Below are 23,030 nucleotides of genomic sequence, written 5' to 3' on the forward strand. Positions count from 1 at the left end.
CAGTGGGGTGACACAGGTGTCAGTGCTGGGCCCCCTACAGTTTGGTATATACAGTACTTCTCAGTAGTCGAGGTCAAAACTAAGGGGTTGTGGCTGACCAAATCTGCAAATGACTGCAAACTGGGTGCATTTATTGAATCCCCAAATGATGTCAGTATACTCCAGGAGGGTGTTATGCAGACCAACGAATGGTGTCTTGGTCACGGTCACAAATTGAATGCAAAGAAATGTATCATTATTCCCTTCACACAATGTCCCTTCACACTATCACATCAACAAAATATCCCAAGTACTACCCATGAAGTGGTAAGGGACTTGGGTTCACAAGTTAACCATGACTTTAACTTCAACAATCATGTATCTACTGCAGAAAGGAAGGATTTCTACATAGCACACTCGATTAATAAAGGCATAAATAACCCCTCTATTCTCAGCACTAATCTGGCCCATAATTGTGTATAACGCCCCGTTCGACATGTACTGTACAAAGCACCGGCAGCAATTGGGGAGAACTCAGAGGTTTCTAACAAAGAAGATCAAAGGACTCCAACATGTGCCATACACAGACTAAAGTCCCCTGTCACTTTACTCTGTATCATATAGACTTCTTGGGGGAGACTTATGTCTGGCTTGCAGAGCAATCTCAGACCCAAACCTAATGAATTTACTGCATATCCCTAAATTAAACGTGACTAGGGTCACAAGTTCCAGGGATCTAAATATAGCCTGCAACTTAAATAGGACATGCTGGAGGGACAGATTTATCTCCCAGCAACTGCCTCGTGTTTGGAACAGGCTACCTAGTCATGTGAAACAGTGCATCTCTTATTTTTCTGAAAGAAAGACAAAGATGATTTAAGGCAAGAGCAGAAGTACATTAAACTAGTTAAGTTGACTTATCAGTGTCTCAGGTAGATGCAGGCTGTCCACTGGACCGTGAATGAAATGCATCATAGAAGATTGGGAGAATAATTTATCTTGTGCATATAATGGCCCACCCTGTAAGTTCAAGTTTTATATTTGGTTCTGCTGCTGCTTTCCCATGTGCATATGTGCTACATGGAAGGAGGAGGTTTTCCTGTGACTAGTAAGGTTGTCTTTCTCTCCAGGTTATGTCCATAGTGGCATCACATTTCTGTCTCCAGTCATGAAATCATCAGCAATCCTTCCTTCTCCATGGCAGCATACTCCATGCATGAGCATTTTGGGCATTTCTTAACCATGACTCTCTCATTACCCCATCACACTGACATTGTTTTGATGAAATAGGAAGAGGGGTGGAATGTGTATAGAGCTGGCTCTAGTAGCTACCTATATATTTAAAGGTGGATATGGTATCAGTGTGGCTGTTTTAGTGAATTAAAAGGGGGGGTGGGATGCATACAGAGCTGAGTCTAATAGATCCCTATATATCTAAAAGTGGATATGGTATTAGTGTGACTGTTTGGTTGAATAGGATGGACAATTGAATGTGTATAAAGCTGAATCTAGTAGCTGTCTATATACTTAAAGTGGATAGGATATATGTGTGGCTGCATTTGTGAGAAAGGATGGGCATGGAATGTGTGTAGAGCTGAGTCTAGCAGCTACCTATATATTTAAGGGTGAGTATGGAACCACCTTTAGCTCATCAAAACAATCACACTGATACTGTATCCACTTTTAACTATATAGGTAGCTGCTAAACTAAGCTATATACACATTTTACACATTTTCTACCTTTCGAAAACAGACACACTGATACCATGTGGTTTAGTACTAAATTCAGGTCTACACACATTTTACCCCTTCCTAGTTCACAAAAACAGCCAAACTAATTGCATATCCACTTTTAAAGAAATAGGTAACTACTAGACTCAGCTCATTACACATTCCATCAACATCCAAGCTGACCACAACTGACACACTTATCCCATATCCACCATGAAATATTTAGGTAGTATCCAGACTCAATTCTGTACATATTCCATCCTCCAACCAAGCTCACCAAAACAGCCACAGTCTTACCCGAGCCATTCTTAAATATAAAGGCAGCTACTAGACTCAGCTCTTTACACATTCATTTACTATTCCTGTCCCACCAAAACTGTCACACTAATACCACATCCACTTTTAAATATATAGGTAGCTACAAGACTCAGTTGTATGGACATCCCATTCCCCCTTCCTACCTCAGCAAAACAACCATACTTATACCATATCTACCTTTTTTATATATAGGCAACTACTAGAATCAGATTTATATGCATTCCACCCTCCCCTTCCTACTTGATAAAAAACAGCCACACTGATACCATAGCTACCTTTATTAATATAGGTTGCTAATAGACTCTGCTAAGTACACATTCCATCCCCCTTTATAGGTCACCAAAACAGCCGCACTAATACCATATCCACTTTTATATATGTGGGAAACTTATAGATTCAGCCATACTATAAGAAGCTTCTAAACTCAACTGTATACACATTCCATCCCTGTCCTACCTCAACAAAACAGCCAAATAACATATTGGGCCGGATTCACGAAGGCTTGCACGGAGTCTAAGAGTAGTGTAAGACTCCATGCAGCCTTCTCGATCCAGGAACAGCCCAAAATCCGTGTAAGAGACAAGCTAAAATGTCTCTTACATGGAGTGGGCGTGGATAAGCTAATCACCTCACTTGCAGCCGAATGGCATGCAAATGAGGATGATTAGCGATCCAGGAAGCCCAGAACAGCCCGTGTAAGAGCTGTTTTAGCTACAGAAATGTGCTCAGTTGACAACTGAGTACGTTTCTGCAAAAACCGCAATGGAGCCATGTCAGCTCCAAATAAAGGGTGCATATGTGTCAGGCAGCATGCCAATGGCCAAATATGTGGCCATTGGCAAGGTAACCTGATGCAAAAATATTAAAAATATAATTTTTTTTTTTTTTGGGCTGCACTGTATAAAACATAAAAATGAAGGTTATAAACCCACAAATGTGGGTTTTATGCAATACATGGAATTTCAATGCAGGGACCAGCAGACCAAAAACAACATGGCCACCGTGTAGTGCTTACTAAGGGGGGAAGCTGAGTCTAAGAGATGTAACTAAGCATTAGTAGGCAATCTGATGCAAATGAGTGTTAGGATACTGAATTCCACTGTCACATAGCAAATGAGCACATTCTGAGTAGTGTAAGAGTTACAGAAGGGGGAGGAACAGAGTAGGATGTAGGTGACATCACAGGGGGGAATGGTAGAAAAAAATGCAGTTCATTGGAGGTCAGAGTTACATGACAGATGTCAGACAGATATCATGGAAAGAGGTGTGCCACTAGATAAGCATGAGAAAGTCAAGAAATGGAAGGTGTACACTGTTGCCTACACCAAAGTTTCTTGCTGGGCGTGCATGCGCACGTGTGCACGCCATGAAGCGCGAGTAAGACAGTGTGTGCGCGTGTAAGGCAGACTGAGCATGTGGGAGCGTGTTGGGAGATGTTTAACACTGTTTGCGCGGGTGTGCGTGCGTGTAGGGCAGACTTAGCATGTAGAAGCCTGTTGGCAGAGCTGTAACACTGTTTGAGTTTGTGTGCGCATGTTTTAACCCGAATAAGACGATTCTGAGCCGTGTAAGCATGTGTGCGCGCGTGTAAGCCACTGTGAGCGTGTTTCTGCTGGTATACACGTTGCTCCCCCCTGAGGAAAAAGAAAGGAAAAAGGAAGCAACAGAATTAGTAGGAAGCTAGCAGGTAATACTGCTGGAGCTAGCAGGTGAAAACAATTAGAAGCAGGCAATTAGACAGGCAGAATAGTAGCTCAGCCCAACACTTAAAATCTGCAAACAGCAGTGCAAGATGTTTCTCTCAAGAGACACTGCAAGACAGGAGTAAGCTATTAGAAGTGAAAACTGAAAAAGCTGAACTCAGAGCAGAAATATTAGGGGCTGCCATAGCTGTCATAATGAGACATAGGCGACTTGCTGAGGGTGGTGACAATGCAGATGGTGCCAGACAACCCACAGTGAGGAGACGGAGAAGAGTGTACAGGCCCAGGGTCACCTACCATGGGGTTACATGAGCTGGAGATAGTAGAGCACTATAGAGTGGACAGAGACCTCCTGCAGCAAATAATAGAGCTGTGCAGGCCACGCCTCACACACAGAACCAACAGAGGGTACCTTCCAGAGACCAACTGGTGATATGATGGGGATATCACAGGCATCAGCCTCCAGGGTACTGCACCAGTTCCTGGATGCCATGTCAGCACATGTCGGTGATCATGTATATTTCCCCAATGCCCGTGAGGTATTGGCCAGCAATATGCATCTCTTCCAGCAGATAGTGGAATACCTCGAGGTAGTGGGTGCAATAGACTGCACGCACATACGCATCAAAGCACCAGCCGGTGAGTGGGGTAGGGCATACATCAACCGCAAGGGCTTCCTCTCCGTCAACTACCAGGTCGTATGTGATGCCAAGGGCATAATAATGAATGTGTATGCTGGCTGCCCTGGGAGCTACCATGATTCCCACATCTGGCATTTGACGCAGCTGTACCAGACATTTGCCAATGGGGACATCCCGCACGGACACCTAGTGGGGGATGCAGGTTATGCACTGGAGGCGTGGCTGATGACACCCATCAGAAACGCACACACACCTGAACAGAAATGACATAATGAGGCAGACGCACAAACACGTAATGTAATAGAGCGTGTGTTGGGGCTGCTCAAGTCACAGTTCTGGTGTCTGGACACATCTGGTGGAGGCTTGCAGTACACACCAACTACATGTACCCAAATTGTCATGGTATGTGCTATGCTACATAATATGATCTGGCGAAAACAGCTGCAGCAGGATCAGCATAGGGCCGGGCCAAACAGCCCCCCACCATTGCCAAGGCCATCACAGGCAGAGCGTGACTCGGAGGAGGAACAACCTGAGCCTGCCCCAGTAGGCAGAAGGAGGAGTGCCCAGTATGCCCTGGCCTTGGCAAAGAGGCAAAGCATAGCACATACACTGGCTCAGTAGGAACCCTGGGAATGATACCCCCCTCTGACTCACTCAGATAATAACAGGGATGCCTAAAATGACATGACCTGCTCACAAACATGTACAGGGAGTGTAATATGTGCGTCCAACAGAGGCAGCCCTGCAGCACCACCTGAGGCATGAATGCCATGTGTTAAGTAATGTAACACCATGTACTATATGCACACCTGAGGACCCTGACTAACATCCTACTCTCACCAAGCATCATGCCACAATATGACAATGAGATGATCAAGTGCAATAATTGACTGAAGTATCACAGTTAGTCAAAGGGGATCCAATGTGTGCCAGCCTGGGATGACATGCTGAGCATGACATGATGCTCCACCTGCTAGGACTGGCGTGCACCTATCAGTGCAGGCCATATGGATACTGGCAAAGGCTGTTGCTACCCACAGCGTGCCCTGAATAGGTAAGGCTCAAAACACAAACCTACCTCCATAGGTATCAGAAGGGATAAGAATAAGATAAGGGATAAGTCGAAACAGCAAGATGCATGTAGTCTAAACTCACCCAGTATGGAGAATGTTGATATCTGTGCTGTAACAGAAAACTGAGTCAAGGCTCAAAACAGCACCCTAACACTACCAGGTTACACCTCATACTGTGCTGTACAGCCTCAAAACATGGAACAAGCTACAAAAGGAGGGTGACTAGCAATAATTGTCAAGGATAACCACACCCCCATGTTGGTACCACAACAAGAAGCAGCATGGACAAGCCATGGTCAAGTAACAGTGGCTAAAACTGCCCCCCAGTTTATAGCCTGCTACAGACTACTGTCCCAACACCAGGAACTGCACCTGGCCTATGCTGGAATACATGAATATATCAAGTCCTCCAAACCACATTATATTGGGTGACTGAAAATACCCAGACATAGACTGGGAGCATTATACTAGCTCCAACACTGTAGGACAAAAGTTCATAGAATCCATAAACCAAAATGCCCAGGAACAACGTACCACTCCCACAAGAGGGGTAAGCATACTGGATGTAATAATCAGCAACATGGGTACTGGATGGCAAGATGAGAAGTGTATTGCTCACTGGTAAAACCAGACCATAGAGTAATCACACTGGCTATACAAATCCTGACCACAGTCCCTGGCCAGAAACCACAGTGGAAAACATGTGTAAAGCAATATTTGCACTCCTCCAAACTGATGTGGAATCCATTAAAGGTCCGGTGCAGGTGCAAAATATGGGCCACACCTCAGAACCTGTAATACAGCCATTCCATGAACACTGCCAGGAGTGCTTGGATTATGCAATCCTAAATTAAAACAAGACACAATGCCATACACGCAGGCATCTGGCATGGTGGACACCAGCCATAACCAAACCATGCAAGAGAATGAGGAAGCTACTACATGATAGAGCAAACATAAACAATGAAGTAATCACTGATCAGTAGTACACATACAATCCACTAAGGCCAGCCACAACAAGTTGAATCTGTGAATCTTGAGGCAATGTTACACCTGCCCCAAGTACACAGACAACCCCCAACTCCCCCCAAGAAATACAAATATATGTGAGAGATGCAACCATCTATCCAAACTGGAGGCTGAGCTCCCTCAACTCAGTACTCCCAAAACTAGTCAGGAGGAGAAGGTAACCACACACACACCACAAACACAGTCCCACATAGATCTATCACAATTGCAAACCAAAGACATAAACACAGAAAAACATTCCCAGAGGCACAAATTACAAACACAGCACACCAACAGAGGCCTCTAAAGCAGACACCCAATCAAACAACTTCCAAACATAGCACATGCAACACATAGTACACAAAGCTGGTGTGCCAAACAGTCACAGGCCAGAAGGAGAAACAACATGCCTGATACAGTTGTAATAGGTGACTCCATAGCGAGACACACTGCTGTCCCGCACACCAGACTGAACAAGGGAAAGGGTACAGTAAGCTGCCTGTAGGCTGCCACAATACGCCACATAACACAGGTATGCAGGTTACCCCAAAGCAAGTAGAAATATGATGCAGTCATAGTCCATGCTGGTGTGAATGACCTGAGATGTACCTCCCTAGACTACATGAAAAGAGACATAGATGAGCTCTCTGATTATGTAGTCCAGGCTGGTATGACACTCACCGTTTGCAGCATCCTACCCTTACCAAGAATAATGCCACAGTACAAACACGGAATGATCAGTCATAGCAAGTGGCACACTTACTGGTGTCATTCCAAGGGGATCCAATGTCTGTCTGCTTGGGATGTCATGCTTGACAAGCCACGAGCTGTTCCTGGATGGCTTGCACCTGTTACCCCTGGGCGTCTGGATATTGGATAAGGCTTTTGCCACCTCCATAGAGCCTTTTGTAGGCAAGGCTGAAAAGACTAACCCACCACCCTAGAAAACATAAGTGGAAAGAAACATAAGGGTAATGCTGACCAATGCCAGATGTGTAAACCCCAATATGCATGCTCCCGAGGCCATCCCCAGTATGGAGAACATCGATGTCTGTGCAGTGACAGAAACCTGCTGCAAGCCTCCTGACAGCAGACCAGCACTACCAGATTATACCACATATCATGTGTCATGGCCCCAAAACCTGGAACAAAACATAAAAGGAGGGTGAGTATCCATATTCAGCACAGACACCCATACATCCAGGTAACTGACAATGCACAAGGCATTGGAGTCCACCCATGTGCAACTAACTGTAGGCAAGACTGCTGTACAGTCTGTAGCATGCTACAGACCACACTCTCACACACAGGAACCCCACCCAGCCATCCTGAAGACACTGGACAGTATGAATGTCCCACCAAATACCAAACAAGGTACCACAAATTACCACATAGGTGGTAAACCATTATGTATAGAAGGAGTATTCAGGGACCTAGGGACACAAGTGGACAGTAACCTGTTATGTGACACTCACATTGCCAATGTGGCTAGGAAGACTGTCTACACTGGACACCGTATCATGAAAGGATTCACATCTACATCAACAGAGGTCATTGTGCCCCTATACTGTTCTCTTATCACACCCATAATCTAGTACAATGCCTCATATGGGATGTACCTTACCTGACACCTGCAGCAGTTAGAAAGACCCCAAAGGTACCTCACCAAGAGGATAAAGGGTCTCAAATATATGTCATATGCTGCCTGGCTGTAGACACTCCAGCTGAATGCAGTCACATGCTGCCTACACAGAGGCATTGCATGCCTGTTGTACATGGCCATGCCCAACACAGGAGTAATGGACATGCTCCACCCCAGAAAACTCAAAGCCATCGGAGCTGTGAGAGTGAGAGATGTCATCCTCAACAAATAATGAAATAGGATGTGCTGGAGGGACAGATACATAATCCAGAGGCTCCCCACACCCTGGACCAGAATCCCACTCCATGTTAGGCAGAGCCCCTCACTGACACTCTTCAACAGGAATCTTGCCAAGTGGACGATGATTGTAGAGTTACACTGGGGATCTTCACTGTGTCATGTCCAGACAGAGTCACAGCAAAGCAAACCATAAATGGCCATAATATTCACATTGCAAGGGGTGGCAAAAGCCACACACACTCTGGCTAGGCTAACAAATGCCCAAGGGTGGATAGCCTAGTATGAACCTATGAACCTATGAAGATACAAATTGTACAGGACACTTAGGATAATCCCAAGGCTTTCACAACTGATCGTAGGAACCGTGTTGGGAATTCACAGATACGCTCTGAATCACACAGATATCACAAACAACATACCAAACACACACACATATTGCCAACATACATCCTGACAGGTGCAGTGCAAACCCCCCCCCCCCCAGAATGCAAAATATCTATCCCAGCAGACTGCTGGCCCCCTGACATTGCAGATGCTGAGCTAACAGCCAGCATCTACAAAGCAAAACACACAGCAGCAATGGTATGAGATGGTGTCCTGGGCTGAGTCCAACATGGACTCCAAGATGAATGGAATGCCAAATCACACTACTGCTCAATGTCAGCCTTACCACAGGATATGTAGCCAAAGAGCAGTGTACAACAACAGTGGTCCTTCTCAACAAAGGTGATGCCTGAATGGATACTGAAAACTACCACCCCAGAATCCTGAGAAGCTCGGTCTGCACAGCTATGGAAAGGATCAGCATGTACCGCAGACATAAAGATATTGAGGACCTACTGACACTGGACCCTACCCAGTGTGGCTTTCTTAAGTGCAGATCCTGCCCCTAAACATGTTTGACTCAATTGAAACAGTCATTAAGGTCATTGATGAGGGCAATGTGGTCCACACAGCATAGCTGGACCTTGCAAAGGCTTCTATACAATACCCTATGTGTTCATTATAGATAAGCTCACCAGCTTAAATATAAACCCCTATGTCAGTAGAGGGGTTGCAAACCAGACCAAGGACAGAACAGACATGGTCAGACATGCTGCAGCCATGTTAGACTACAAACCAGATATAACTGGCTTCCCACAAGGCTTGGTCCTGGGATCTCCCTTGTCTGGTATATATGTCCCATAGGTACAGGCCAACATGGAAGGACTGTGTCTGAACATGTTTGCAGAGGACTACAAACTGCTCACCATATATGATCCACCAGCTGACACAAGCATCCCACAAAAGGGCCACATAGAAACAGACAACTGGTGCCATAGCCATGTCAGCAAGCTAATTGCAGAAAAGTGTATAGTCAACCCCCGTGGATATACAGTAAGCGCCCACCAATTACCACATGGGTGTTAACCCATTATGTAGTTAACATGTAATGAGAGACCGGGGGACACAAGGTGATAGATATCCTGCATTGGACAAACATGTGCTGTAGTGTTTACAGAAACATACCATATACCCACCTAATCATGAAGGTTGTCAGATCTAGATAAGGGGAGGTCATTGTGGCTCTGCAGTCATCCTTCATCAGCGTTACAATTGACTACAATAGCCCCTGTGGGATGTACCTCAGCAGACACCTCCATCAACTGTAAAGTCCCCAACAGTACCTCACCAAGAGTATCAAAGAGCTTGCACAGATGCCATGTGTTGCCTGTGTTGCTGGTATCAATAAACATGCTGCACCTTGTACAATCTGAATGGCAGTGAGCTATGCACATGAGAGACCTGAACCCCAGCACTGACTTACATAGGACAAGCTGTACTGCATGATCCATAACACAGAAGCCACCCCCACCCATGAGTAAACTCCCAGTACAGGCTACCCATAGAGACACTTATCGATTTTCCTCAATAGGAATCTTGATGAGTGGATGGGAGATGGTAGCTTTACCCTGGGTATCACTGTCATGTCACAGGTAGACAGAGGCACAGTATACTAACCATGACATATGTCATGGAAAACTCCACTTACAATGCGTGTCGAAGGACAAACACCCTCTCCGACTAGTATTAGAAATGGACTAGGGCACATCGCTAGTGTTTGCAAATGTACACCTATGTTGTGGAATACACTACCAATGTTGGACAAGTCTGGTTTAAGTAGTTCATATCTGAACATAATGCAACATGGTCAGATGTACACAACTGGCCCCTAACCAGGCTGTTGTGCTCACTATGGAAATGTAAAGCAGTGATAGCACTAAAGCCCAGGATACTGTCCACCGCAGTCAAAGTACTGAACCAGTACACCATACAGTACTACAGTGTTAGGTCAGTGTGAAAGGATGTTGACAACTGTATGCAAAGTATCCCATGCAAACCCTGCAGGCACAGTATAATCCTGTTGTGTTCACACACAAAGCAGTTGTACAGTAACTACATAACATGACACACAACACACAACCATAAACGGGAGATATTTGTTGAAGTTCACACTCATCCACAAATGTGGTGGGCTGCAGAGTTCAACATATGGAATGCTCACACTGGGCATGCTCACACTTTGATAAATGAGACATATGTCAGACAACATGCCATGGGAAGGCTGAACTGGGCATGCTCACACACTTAGGCCAAATCTCAGTTTAGCAGTTGGCCACACATATCTGGTATTTTTACGTGTTATTCCAGGAACCAACCACATTACAGCAGTCTGCCCAGTGCACACAGTTAAATGACTACAGAGACATACGTGATATAGTGGATCCCTCCCATATGCAAACATCTTCCACAGATACACAAGTTGTTCATACAAACAGGGAATGCTATGACAATAAAGACGTGCAAACAGTCTATCAGCAACAAATAATGTGCATTTGACAATTAAACATATGGGTGTAGAGGTCAACACTAGGCTGTTTGCCCTAGGGAATGACAGCTTAGCCAGAGTGTGCTTGGCATCTGCCTCCCCACAGGATGCACATTCCCCTTTCTAAACACCGATGATGTCAGCACCCTATAAGTACAGCAGGAGAAAAGAAACCTCCCAGTAATGCGAATAGCACGCTCCGCTAATGCGTCCGTCTCAAGTGTCATAACATAGTTAGGTAGGGATTTGAATCCTGCAATTGCTCAGTGTGTGTGTGTGTGTGGGTGGGTGTGTGTGAGTGGGGTTGGTGTGTGTGCAAGTCTGTGGGAGAGAAATGTCCCTTTTGGCAACTTGGAAAACACACTACAGGATGCACATTTCCCTTTCAAAACACAGATGATGTCAGCACTCTATAAGTATAGCAGGAGAAGGGAAACCTCCCAGTAATGCGAATAGCGTGCTCCACTAATGCGTCCGTCTCAAGTGTCATAACATAGTTAGGTAGGGGTTTGAATCCTGCAAGTGTGTGTGTTTGGCTGAGGGGGGTTAGTGTGTGTGCGAGGGAAATGTCCCTTTTGGCAACTAGGAGAACAGATTACAGGATGCACATTCCCCTTTCTAAACACTGATGATGTCAGCACCCTATAAGTATAGCAGGAGAAGGAGAACCTTCCAATAATGCAAATAGTGCGCTCCGCTAATGTGTCCGTCTCAAGTGTCATAACATAGTTAGGTAGGGGTTTGAATCCTGCAAATGGTAAGTGTGTGTGTTTGGCTGAGGGGGGGTTATTGTGTGTGAGGGAAATGTCCCTTTTAGCAACTAGGAGAACAGACTACAGGATGCACATTCCCCTTTCTAAACACTGATGATGTCAGCACACTATAAGTACAGCAAGAGAAGGGAAACCTCCCAGTAATGCAAATAGCGTGCTCTGCTAATGCGTCCGTCTCGTGTGTCATAACATAATTAGATAGGGGTTTGAATCCTGTAAATGGTAAGTGTGTGTGTTTGGCTGAGGGGATTAGTGTGTGTGAGGGAAATGTCCCTTTTGGCAACTAGGAGAACAGACTACAGGATGCACATTCCCCTTTCTAAACACTGATGATGTCAGCACCCTATAAGTACAGCAAGAGAAGAGAAACCTCCCACTAATACGAATAGCGTGCTCCGCTAATGCGTCTGTCTCAAGTGTCATAACATAGTCAGATAGGGGTTTGAATCCTGCAAATGGTAAGTGCGTGTTTTTGGCTGAGGGGGGTTAGTGTGTGTGAGGGAAATGTCCCTTTTGGTAACTAGGAGAACAGACTACAGGATGCACATTCCCCTTTCTAAACACTGATGATGTCAGCACCCTATAAGTACAGCAAGAGAAAGGAAACCTCCAGTAATGCGGATAGCGTGCTCCCTAATGCGTCCGTCTCGAGTATCATAACATAGTCAGATAGGGGTTTGAATCCTGCAAGTGTGTGTGTTTGGCTGAGGGGGGTTAGTGTGTGAGGGAATTGCCCCTTTTGGCAACTAGGAGAACAGACTACAGGATGCACATTCCCCTTTCTAAACACTGATGATGTCAGCACCCTATAAGTACAGCAAGAGAAGAAAAGCCTCCCAGTAATGCGAATAGCGTGCTCCGCTAATGCGTCTGTCTCGAGTGTCATGACATAGTCAGATAGGGGTTTGAATCCTGCAAATGGCAAGTGTGTGTGTTTGGCTGGGGTGGGGTTAGTGTGTGTGAAAGAAATGTCCCTATTGGCAACTAGGAGAACAGACTACAGGATGCACATTCCCCTTTCTAAACACTGATGATGTCAGCACCCTATAAGTACAGCAAGAGAAGGGAAACTTCCCAATAATGCGAATAGTGCGCTCCGCTAATGCATCTGTCTCGAGTGTCACAACATAGTTAGGTAGGGGTTTGAATCCTGCAAATGACAAGTGTGTGTGTTTGGCTGCCTGTATGCTTGTGTTATGTGGTGGACCATAGTGCCCCACAAGCACACTGTGACCTTCACCTTGTCCAGCCGGGTGAGTGTGACCATATTGTACCGGACAATAAAGGTAGCTAACACAACTATGACAGGTGTGTTGTCTAGCTGTACAGGCTGTGACTGGCACACAGGATTTGTGTGCTATGTGTGATGTGTTCAGGCATAACGTATGCCTGTGCCACCTGCAGAGGTGTGTGCTGCTCAGGCAGGATGCTATTCTAAGGCTCCACGAATGGTCCAGTGTGTTCACATGCTTGTATTGCTGTCAGTGTAGGTCTACATCAGACTGGTATACTGTAGTATTGCATGCCACCTGACAGGTTATGCCAGTACTGGGTTCAGAGTGCTTAGTCCCCAGTTTGGCTATGTGGTTCCATCTCATACATGTGTTGCACATCCATGTGTAGGGGAGAGGGTTGACTGTGTACATGTGGCAGCTGTGACATTGCCACATGACCCACATATTCCACAACTGTAGCATAGAGGTGACTGACAACTGACCTTTGAACATACTACCATAGTATTGTGATTGCCATGGTGATTAACAGCACATAGGGCCAGTTTGGAACAAGGTACATAGGTTCATAGGTTCATAGCGTCATACTAGGCAATCTGCCCTAGGGCATTTAAGAACCTAGCCAGAATGTGTTTGGCTGTCGCCACCCAGTGTAAATATATCTTGCCATGCCCTTTTCCAAGGTTAGTATACTGTGCCTCTGTCTAACAGTGACACAGAAGTGATACCCGGGGTAAACCTACAATGTCCCATCCACTCATCAAGATTCCTCTTGAAGAGAGTCAATGAGGGACTCTTCCTAACCTGGACTGGGATTTTATTCCAGAGTGAAGTGAGCCTCTGGGTTATGAATCTGTCCCTCCAGCATGTCCTATTTATTTCAGTGCTGAGACTCAGGTCTCTCAGGGCGGTATCCCGATGGGATTTGATATTCTCAGGTGCAGCATGCCCATTAATTCCGGTTCGACATGGTGTCATACATTAGGCACAGATCGCCTCTGAACAGGCGGTATGCCACTGAGTAGAGCTGGGGTTTATTTAACCGTCAGCATATGGCATCTGTTTGAGCCCTTTGATCCTCTTGGTGAGGTACTTGTGGGGTCTTTCCAGTTGCTGCAGGTGTCTGGTAAGGTACATCCTGACAGGGGGATTGTACTCAATTATGGGCCTGATGAGGGAAGAGTAAAGAGGCACGATGTCCCCTGATGTAGATGTGAATCCCTTCATGATGGGGTGGGCTATATACAATGTCTTTCTAACCACTTTGGCCACGTGGTTGTCAAATGAGAGATTGCTATCAACTTGGGTCCCCAGGTCCCTAATTACTTCTTCTGTACATAATGGAGTACCACCTATGTGGTACTTTGTGGGCAGTTTGTTTTTGCCAAAGGGGATGACTATACACACTTTTGCATTCAGCTGGAGGCCATGGCTCTGGCACAAGTTGTCTGTTTCTATGATGCCTCTTTGGAAGATGCTTGTGTCGGCTGGAGAGTCGATTATGGTGGCCAGTTTGCAGTCACCTGCATATTTGGTCAGCCACAGTCCTTCCGTGTTGGCCTGTACCTCCGATAAATATATACCAAACAAGAGAGGTCCCAGGACTGTGCCTTGTGGGACACAACTCGTAACTGGTTTGGAGTCTGGCATGGCTCCAGCAATTCTAACCATGTGGGTTCTGTCCTTGAGCCAGTGTGCAATCCATCTAGTGACATAGGGGCTTATATTTAAGCTGGTGAGCTTCTCTAGAATGCCCGAGTGCGGTATTGTTTTGAAGGCTTTTGCGAGGTCCAGGTAGGCTGTGTGAACCACCTTCCCCTCGTCAATGGCCTTGGTGACTGTTTCAAAGAAATCAACCAGGTTTGAGAGGCAGGATCTGCCCTTAACAAAGCCAAACTGGGAATGAACCAGTGTCTGTAGGTCCGCAATATCTATATTTATGTGGTCCATGATGATCCTTTCCATAGCTCTGCAGACCAAGCTAGTGTGGCTTATGGGGTGATAGTGTCCAGAATCCATTGAGGTACCACCTTTCTGTAGAGGGACCACTGTTGCTGTAAGCCACACTTTGGACACATATCCTGTAGTAAGGCTGGGATTGAACAGTAGGTTTATGTTTGGAAGTAGCACATCTTGGTGGTCATGTAGGACACAGCCCGGGACACTGTCTCGTCCCATTGATGCAGTGTGTATTGCTTTGGAGAGGGCGGCTCTTACCTGAGCATCTGAGATGTCAGGGGGCAGCACTCTGCTGGGATACATATTTGGGGGGGGTGAGAAGTTTGCACTAAACCTGTCAGCTAGAATGTTGGCAATGTCTGTGGGTTTGGTGTTTCTATTGACATTTTGGACTACCTCTGAGCATATCTGGGAATTACCACCCAGGTTCCTAACATAACTAAAGAAAGCCTTGTGATTATCCTTAGTGTCCTGTGCAATTTCTCTCGAAGCTGGCCTTAGACAATCTTATGAGTGCCTGTAGTTATTTGCTAATACTGATCAGTGATGCCTTCCCTATTTGTGTATTTGCTGTATCATTTAGTAGCTTCCTCCTTCTATTGTGTAGTTTGTTTATGGCTGGGGTCCACCAGACAGGACGCCTGCCTTTGGAGGATTGGTCTTGGTTTTATTCGGGATCACATGATCCATGCATTCTGAAGGTGTCCATAGAATGCGTTTATAGAGGAATCTGCAGTCTGGTCTGTAGTTTCTACAGGCCCGGGCTTTGAAGGTTTCCACCTCAGTTTTGAGGAGTGTGAATTTGCTTTAGAGAAGTTGTTCACTGTGGTGTTCTGGGCAGGGGGTGGGGTCGGGATGTGAATATCCAGTGAGATTAGTTTATGGTCCGATCTACCAGTGAGATACACTTCTGGTCTGGAGCATAGAGTCCCATGTTGGTGATGATCAGGTCCAGTATGTTTCCCCTTCTTGTGGGAGTGGTAACAAGTTGTTCCATAGCATTTGAGCTCATATATTCTAGGAATCTTTGGCCTAGGGTGTTGAGCTAGAGTCATGCTCCCAGTCCATGTTTGGGTAGTTGACGCCTCCAATATAATGGTGTTTGGAGACATTCATTTCCACTGTTCACAGGATGGCCGAGTGCAGTTCTTGGGTTTGGGAGGGTGGTCTGTAGCAGGATATAACCTGGAAGGCAGTTTCACCCATTGTTAGTTGCACATGGATAGTCTCTGATGCTTGGTGCTTTGCCACCAACCTGGAGGTGGGTATCTTTGATGAATATCAATACTCCTCCATTTGTGGTCCGCTCCAAGTTTTGGGGCTGAAAAGCTTTTGGTTTTAATTTGGGGGGGTTTTTTTTTTAAACCCTTTGGTTTTTAGGTTCCCTTGGGGGGGTCCCCTTTCCTTCGGGGGGTAAGGGCCCTTGAAAACCCAAAAAAGGGTTTTTTCCAATTCTGTTAAAACTGCTCAAAAAGGGGTTCATGTTTCCCTTTCCCCATGCCCAAGGAAAAGGTTTGGGGTTTAAATGGCCATCTTGAGGGTTTAGACCTTCTGGCTTGGGTAGGCCTTTTAAACCCTTCCCTTAGTTTCTTAATTCCTTTGGTGGGAATTACCATTGAAAGGTGGGTTTTTGGTTTCCCATTTTTAAAAAAAAAAGCCCCTTTGGGCCAAAAAAAAAAAAACCCCCCCCCCCCCTTGGCATTTTTTTTTGGGGGGGGTAGCAGGTTGAATTGAGCCAGTGCGGGGTGCTCCTGGTGTCCCCCAGGTGTAGTATGACCTTAAATTAAAACATGCATTAGATCCAGGGGGGAACATGCCACTTGCAGTTTACAGCCATCATTGCAAAACATTAATTCCTTATCCCTGGCTCCCTTTTAGTACCCTTCGTTGCAATTCCCCCAGAGCCAACGGGCAGTGTAATAGGTATTCCAGGGTTGCAACAAACATGAAAATAAACCCCCACTCATCAGGCTGCTGTGATTACCCACAATTAAATTCAGAAAACTGAAAACATATACATTACTAAATCATGTCACCCTGTCATCAGCAACAGTTAACCTGTCCCTGCAGTTTTTACAATTGGGATGGCACAGTTTCATCATATGCACAGGGTTAATTGGTATGCCTGGTCACCACCCGATACCCCCCTTGACAGTTGTTTGTGTTTGGTGAGGGCAGGTAGAAGGTGGGGAAATGTTGTGCGTGTGTGCAGTTGTAGCCCTATTTTCAATTGCAGTGTTTTGGATGCCCAGTTCCATCATGGCTCCCATATACGGGTGTTTGTGGACACCACAACGTATGCCAGGTCAAGATCATGTCCTGGGGACACGGCCCTGTCCTTTGCAGGGGTGCAGGACCATATCGGTCCCAACCCAGACTTACTGCATCAGAACATGTTATTATGGAACAGATTGCAGGTGGCCGGGCCACCCCGGGTTCCTGGGGCCTGAGCAGCACAACCCAGCATTGTGGGGCGCTGTGGCATTGGGGGCCCTGTTGTCATCGTGAGACTGCCAGCGCGCTGTTGTGGCATATGCCATGTCGACGTCCCGAATACCCTGGCTCATACATGTGTTGGGGAAACCCCTCTTATGCCCCACGTCTTTTGCTCGGTGAAACACGATGGCCCCCAATGTCACGCATCTGCTCTGGCTGTGAAATCTTCACCCCTCAGCCCCTTTTGGTGTACCGTTCCATAATACTGTGCCTGCTCAGCCCGAAACTAGCTGAGGTTGTAAGACCTCTGTGGGCATCGGGGCAGTATGGGATTAGAACCCTGGACATCTGTCTGTGTGGTACCATCTCTGGGCCATCCCCGGGTGCTGTGGGGAGGCATGTCCCACAGATACCACATTACCCTGGTCAATGCCCACTGTATGTTCCATCACCTAGGGACATTGGTGACAAAGGGTGTTTGGCAGGTTTGTGGTTTGATGGGGTAAAGCTGTGTACTGTAAATTTCTGGGGGTGGTACCTTCCTGTGCCATTACACAGATGTCATCATTATCAGTACCCCTGGCACCTGATTCAGGTTCCCCTACATGACACCAGAGCAGCACCAGAACCTGGGGGGAAACAGGAAAAACATTTTCAAAGTCACACATTTCCAGGGATGCAACAACCCCACATGGCCCTGCCACATCACATGCCCCCTTTCACAATGCACATGCACATACACATGCATGCACAAAAAACCCCCCTGCACAACCCCCAACCCCCACATGCACACATGCACAAGGGGACATGCACACATGCCAAAGGGGGCACAACCCCAGCCCCCCACAACAAAGAAAAACCCCCCCCGGGTGGGTTTCAAACCCCCCAAAAATGCAAATGACATGCCCCGGGAAATCCAAAAATGCCCCCATGCAAAAGGGTTTTAAAAGCCCCGGCCCCCCCGGTGTGGAAAAAACCCCCGCCCGGTGGCCCCCAACCCCAACCGTTTCAAGACGGTAAAAATTTTTTTCGTAAAAAAATCTGTCCCTTTACTTTTATAAAACAGGAATTGTTTCCCTAAGTGGTACTGATTCTTTACACCGGGCCCTTTAAAAATAAAGGTGGGCCCTTCCCTTGTTTCGGTTGATACAGGGTTGTACAACGTCCCCTTTTAAGGGCACTTTTTGGGATACACCTTGCTTTCATGGTACATAAAACCAAGGCCAAATCCCCTTTAACTCCATGAACCCAAAAGTAATTAAAATGGAATTTTCCGCAATTTCCGGGGGGCCCCGCCCCCCATAAGCATTCCCCTTTTTTTGGGACTGGAGATAAATAGAGCCCTCCCGTTGGTGATGGTTGGACCACCCCCCCCCCCGTGGGACCCCATATCCACCCCGAACATTTTTTAAACATGCAGGGTCTCAATTTTCCTTTTTCCTAGCATTTACCCACGGGCCGGCTTCCCGTCACCCTTCCGTGAGGCTTGGGGAAAAAACCCGCGGCCCTTTATCCCTCATCCTACTTGGGGCGGAGCAACCTAAAAAAAACCTGATACAGAAAAATGTACGAATTTTGGGACAACACAATCACTCACAGAACAACATACCACAATAACACTTTTTCATTTATACACATTAAATGGCCGGACTTCCCGCCCGCAACTGTCCGACCTGGCCCCCTTTTACCCCCCACAGTAAAATGATTTAGGAAAATCCTATCTGGGGTTTTACAGGGTATGGTACATTAAATCTGGAGCTCCCCCCCCCTTTTAAAAAATTTTTCCCACCCCCCAAACCAAAAAACATGTGTCATTCAGTGCAAACACACGAACATAATGGATTTTAGACTGGGGTGGAATCCCCAAATGTGACCCCTAAAAAAATCTGGTGATATTGAATCCCTTTGCCAAAACACTTCCCCGGGAAGTTTTGGGAAACCCTGCAATTTTTTACAGAAATGGGCTCTCAAGACGGCTAATTTCCCTAAAAGGCATTCTAGGGTAAAGGGCTATTTTTCCCTAACAAAAAACCTGGGCAACTTTTGGGGGGAAAAAAAAGGGCACTTAAATAACCCGGGGCCCTTCATTATGACCCTGGTCAAAACCTCCCATGCCCCTGTTGACCAACAAAAAATTTTACTGAAAAAAAAATTTTAAAATTGTGGAACAGGGTTGGCAGGTTCCCCTCCTTCCCCAAAATAAACATGTTTCCCACTGATTAACCTCCCTTCTCCAATTATAATAAAAAAAATAAAAATGATACCCATGGGATTTATTAATAAATTAAATAAAAAATATAAATCTATTAAATATATAAGGGTATTATGTAAGGCCAGAGGTGGTTTCCCCCAAGGGGGCATTACCCCTCAAACAATCATACTTAAATAAAAAATTGTTTTTGGGGGTACAACATACTGTTTGTACCCCAATTTGACAATTTTTTTACCTGCTTGTAACAGTTCAATATATATATATTATATTATAAATTAAATTTAATTACTATATTTTTCTTTAAAATTTGGGTTTTTTCAGGGGATGCTTTTCTGGGGTTTAAATTTTACATGTGTCCTTTTGGGGGGCCCCACTCATTTAGGTTGGGATGGTTGAGGGTTACTATGGTTGTTACTCTTCTGGGTTGACTTTTGAAAACCGGGGTTTCCTCATTTAGTTAGTTTCTGTGGGGTTTTTGCACTGTTTGGGTTTTGTTTTCTTTCCTGTTGTCTGTCCCGTTCCCTTTTAATTTTGCTGTTGGAGGGAACCAGGATCCATTTTGTGGTGGGAGGGTCCCCTAAATTTTTCAATTCTGTGAACCCAACCCGTGCAAATTAGGTTTCCCTTGAATTAGGGGCCACTATTGTCAATTTTTTGATGTTAACCCCAAATCAGTGGTGGGGGAATACATTCTTTTCTGGGGTTTGTTTAAATGTTATGGACCCATTTTTCACTTGTTTTGCCTTTGCCCGGGACCTGTTAAACTCAAATTGCCTCACTAAAATTTATCTTCCCCCCTTTTTTAAATTTTTTTAATATTTTAAAATTTTAAAAAAAAATTTTATATTTTTTAAATATTTTTAAAATTTTTTTAAATTATTAATTTTTATATTTGTTAAAAACAAAAATTTTAGTCATTATTGCTTAAAGGGGAGGGGCACAAGGGGGGGGTTAAAGGGGGGGGGGCAGGTGTGTTGGGTACAAAAAGCATATGTAATATAACGCTGCATGTATATTACTCATAATTTAATTGATGTGTTTTACAATTTTGGTTTTTCTTTTACATTACATTGTCTTGATTCCTAATCTTCATGTTGTATTTAGCTTATATTAAATATTTTTTAAATTTTAAAATATATATATATATATATATATATATATATATATATATATATATATATATATATTTATACATACATACATATGTTGACATACATACGTATCCATATGATAGACAGGTATATCAACATGTTTGTCTACCATATTGTATACACACACTAACATACTGCTAAACATACATAACTGTGAAACCTACTTTGTACATTGCACTACAACCTACAGTCAACCTACATTGATATGTGCACATAGATGCTCTCACATACAAATGTATGTACAGCCTTCACTGATAGTTGCTGTATGTCCCCTGCCCTTTACACATCTTCATATACATATGGATAGAGACCAATGACACATATGGAGGGTTCACAGTATGTAGACCTTTATAGTATTACTTTACATTTCCTGTGTTTGTCACAGCTGCTTGTGTTGCCATCTGGCTTTCTGTCCTGCTGCTCCACTTCCCAGTTGTCAGCTTTCAGGTGGTTGTTGCTGAACAGTTTTGTTTGTGTCTGCTTAATTTCAATTTTCTCTGTCTCTGTCTCTCTCTCTCTCTCTCTGTCTGTCTGTCTCTCACGTCCTCCTCAGGGTGCAATGAAAGTATTGCATGTGAGGACTGGGAGTACAGCATACTTTTGTAGGTATCTGCATATGCCCATGTGATGGCCTCTGCACCAATTGTTAGCCAGCATTTGCTAATTGCATGCAGCCAGTTGTGTACTGATTGCAGTTCTCACTGTGATTTCAGAACAGTGCTATAAAAAGGTATGTGAGATAGGCATAGCCCTTTCAGATTTTAAGGGCAGGGACCATGCTGTTATGCTGTGGCTAATGTTCTGTGAGTGTAAAGGTTGGTATTTCTCTCATATTTCCAGCTGTGTTGTAGATTAACATTCCTCAATTCATTTCTCCAGTTTCCTGTACTAACTGTGTATGTACACTGACACCTACAACTACTACTACTGTTAATGTGTGTGTGTGTGTGTGCTTTCCTTTTACTTTTGCTTGCACTTTGTTGCTAAGGCTTCAATATTTGCCCTTTACAGTCACTACTTGTATGCCTGCTAGGTGTCCTGACTGTAGTGTGCTGCTGTAGCTTTCCTATTTTCCATGTACATTCAAACCTTGGAATGCTTGCTATATCTGCTAGGGTGTTACAGCATGCAGTGTGGTCTGGCCATGGTGTGGGCCTTGACATCTATTAGGGTATTTGAGTATGCTGCTGAGCAGGACCCAGAGACTTTCAGGTTCATCTGTTATCTGCCTCATGGAATGGTACATATCATTGGGGTACACCCATTAAATTGTCTGGTATGCTGCAGTTGTGACTGTGGGTTAGCATGAGCATATGTATTACTACACTTATTCTGCCATGCAAGTGGTGAATACTTTCAGGACTCCATAGTTACCATTGCATGTGTTGTTACACCTTTCTGCCTACTGTTTGTACATTTCACATGAAGTCTGTGGGGCATCCCTGTAAGTCATTCACTGTTGCTATGTCTAGGCTCTTAACTATTCAAATATGGTGGTGTCAGACCTCTCATGTGTACAAATATTTGCAGGTTGTCCACATTTCAGCCTCATATTTTGGTCAATATCTCACGCACAGCTTTTTCTGGCAAATCACTCTGGGCTCAAGTCAGTATATAGTGACAAACATTCAAGTTTCAGACTTTATACCCTTCCAAACATCCCACAAAATGCAGACCCTGTTACTCTCTGAACTGTCTGCGTTTGTTGTAACATTATTTGTAATGTGTCCCTGGTTTTGGGCCTTTGCTCCACATATTTTATTACTTGGTCCGGATGTGTTCCTGTAAGAGGTTGTGGGGTATGGGCAGTGATTATCCTGCTGTGAGTATGTGTGTGGCTTGCAAGGTGCTATAGTGACATTATTACCTACTAGCTACCAACTAGCATGGCTGTTTCTGTTCACACACTACTATTATGGAAATCCACTAGTTTTGACAGTAATTCTAAATGACATGCTTTGTGTACTACACATCTATATTCCCTTTACATTCATTCCTACTATTACATGATATATTTATTTTAGCACAATGTTCTTGTATAAGAGTCATGGCTTAGTGTT

This window comes from Protopterus annectens, chromosome 4.part1 (assembly GCF_019279795.1).
Source record: "Protopterus annectens isolate FY-2018-M chromosome 4.part1, PAN1.0, whole genome shotgun sequence".
NCBI lineage: Eukaryota > Metazoa > Chordata > Ceratodontiformes > Protopteridae > Protopterus > Protopterus annectens.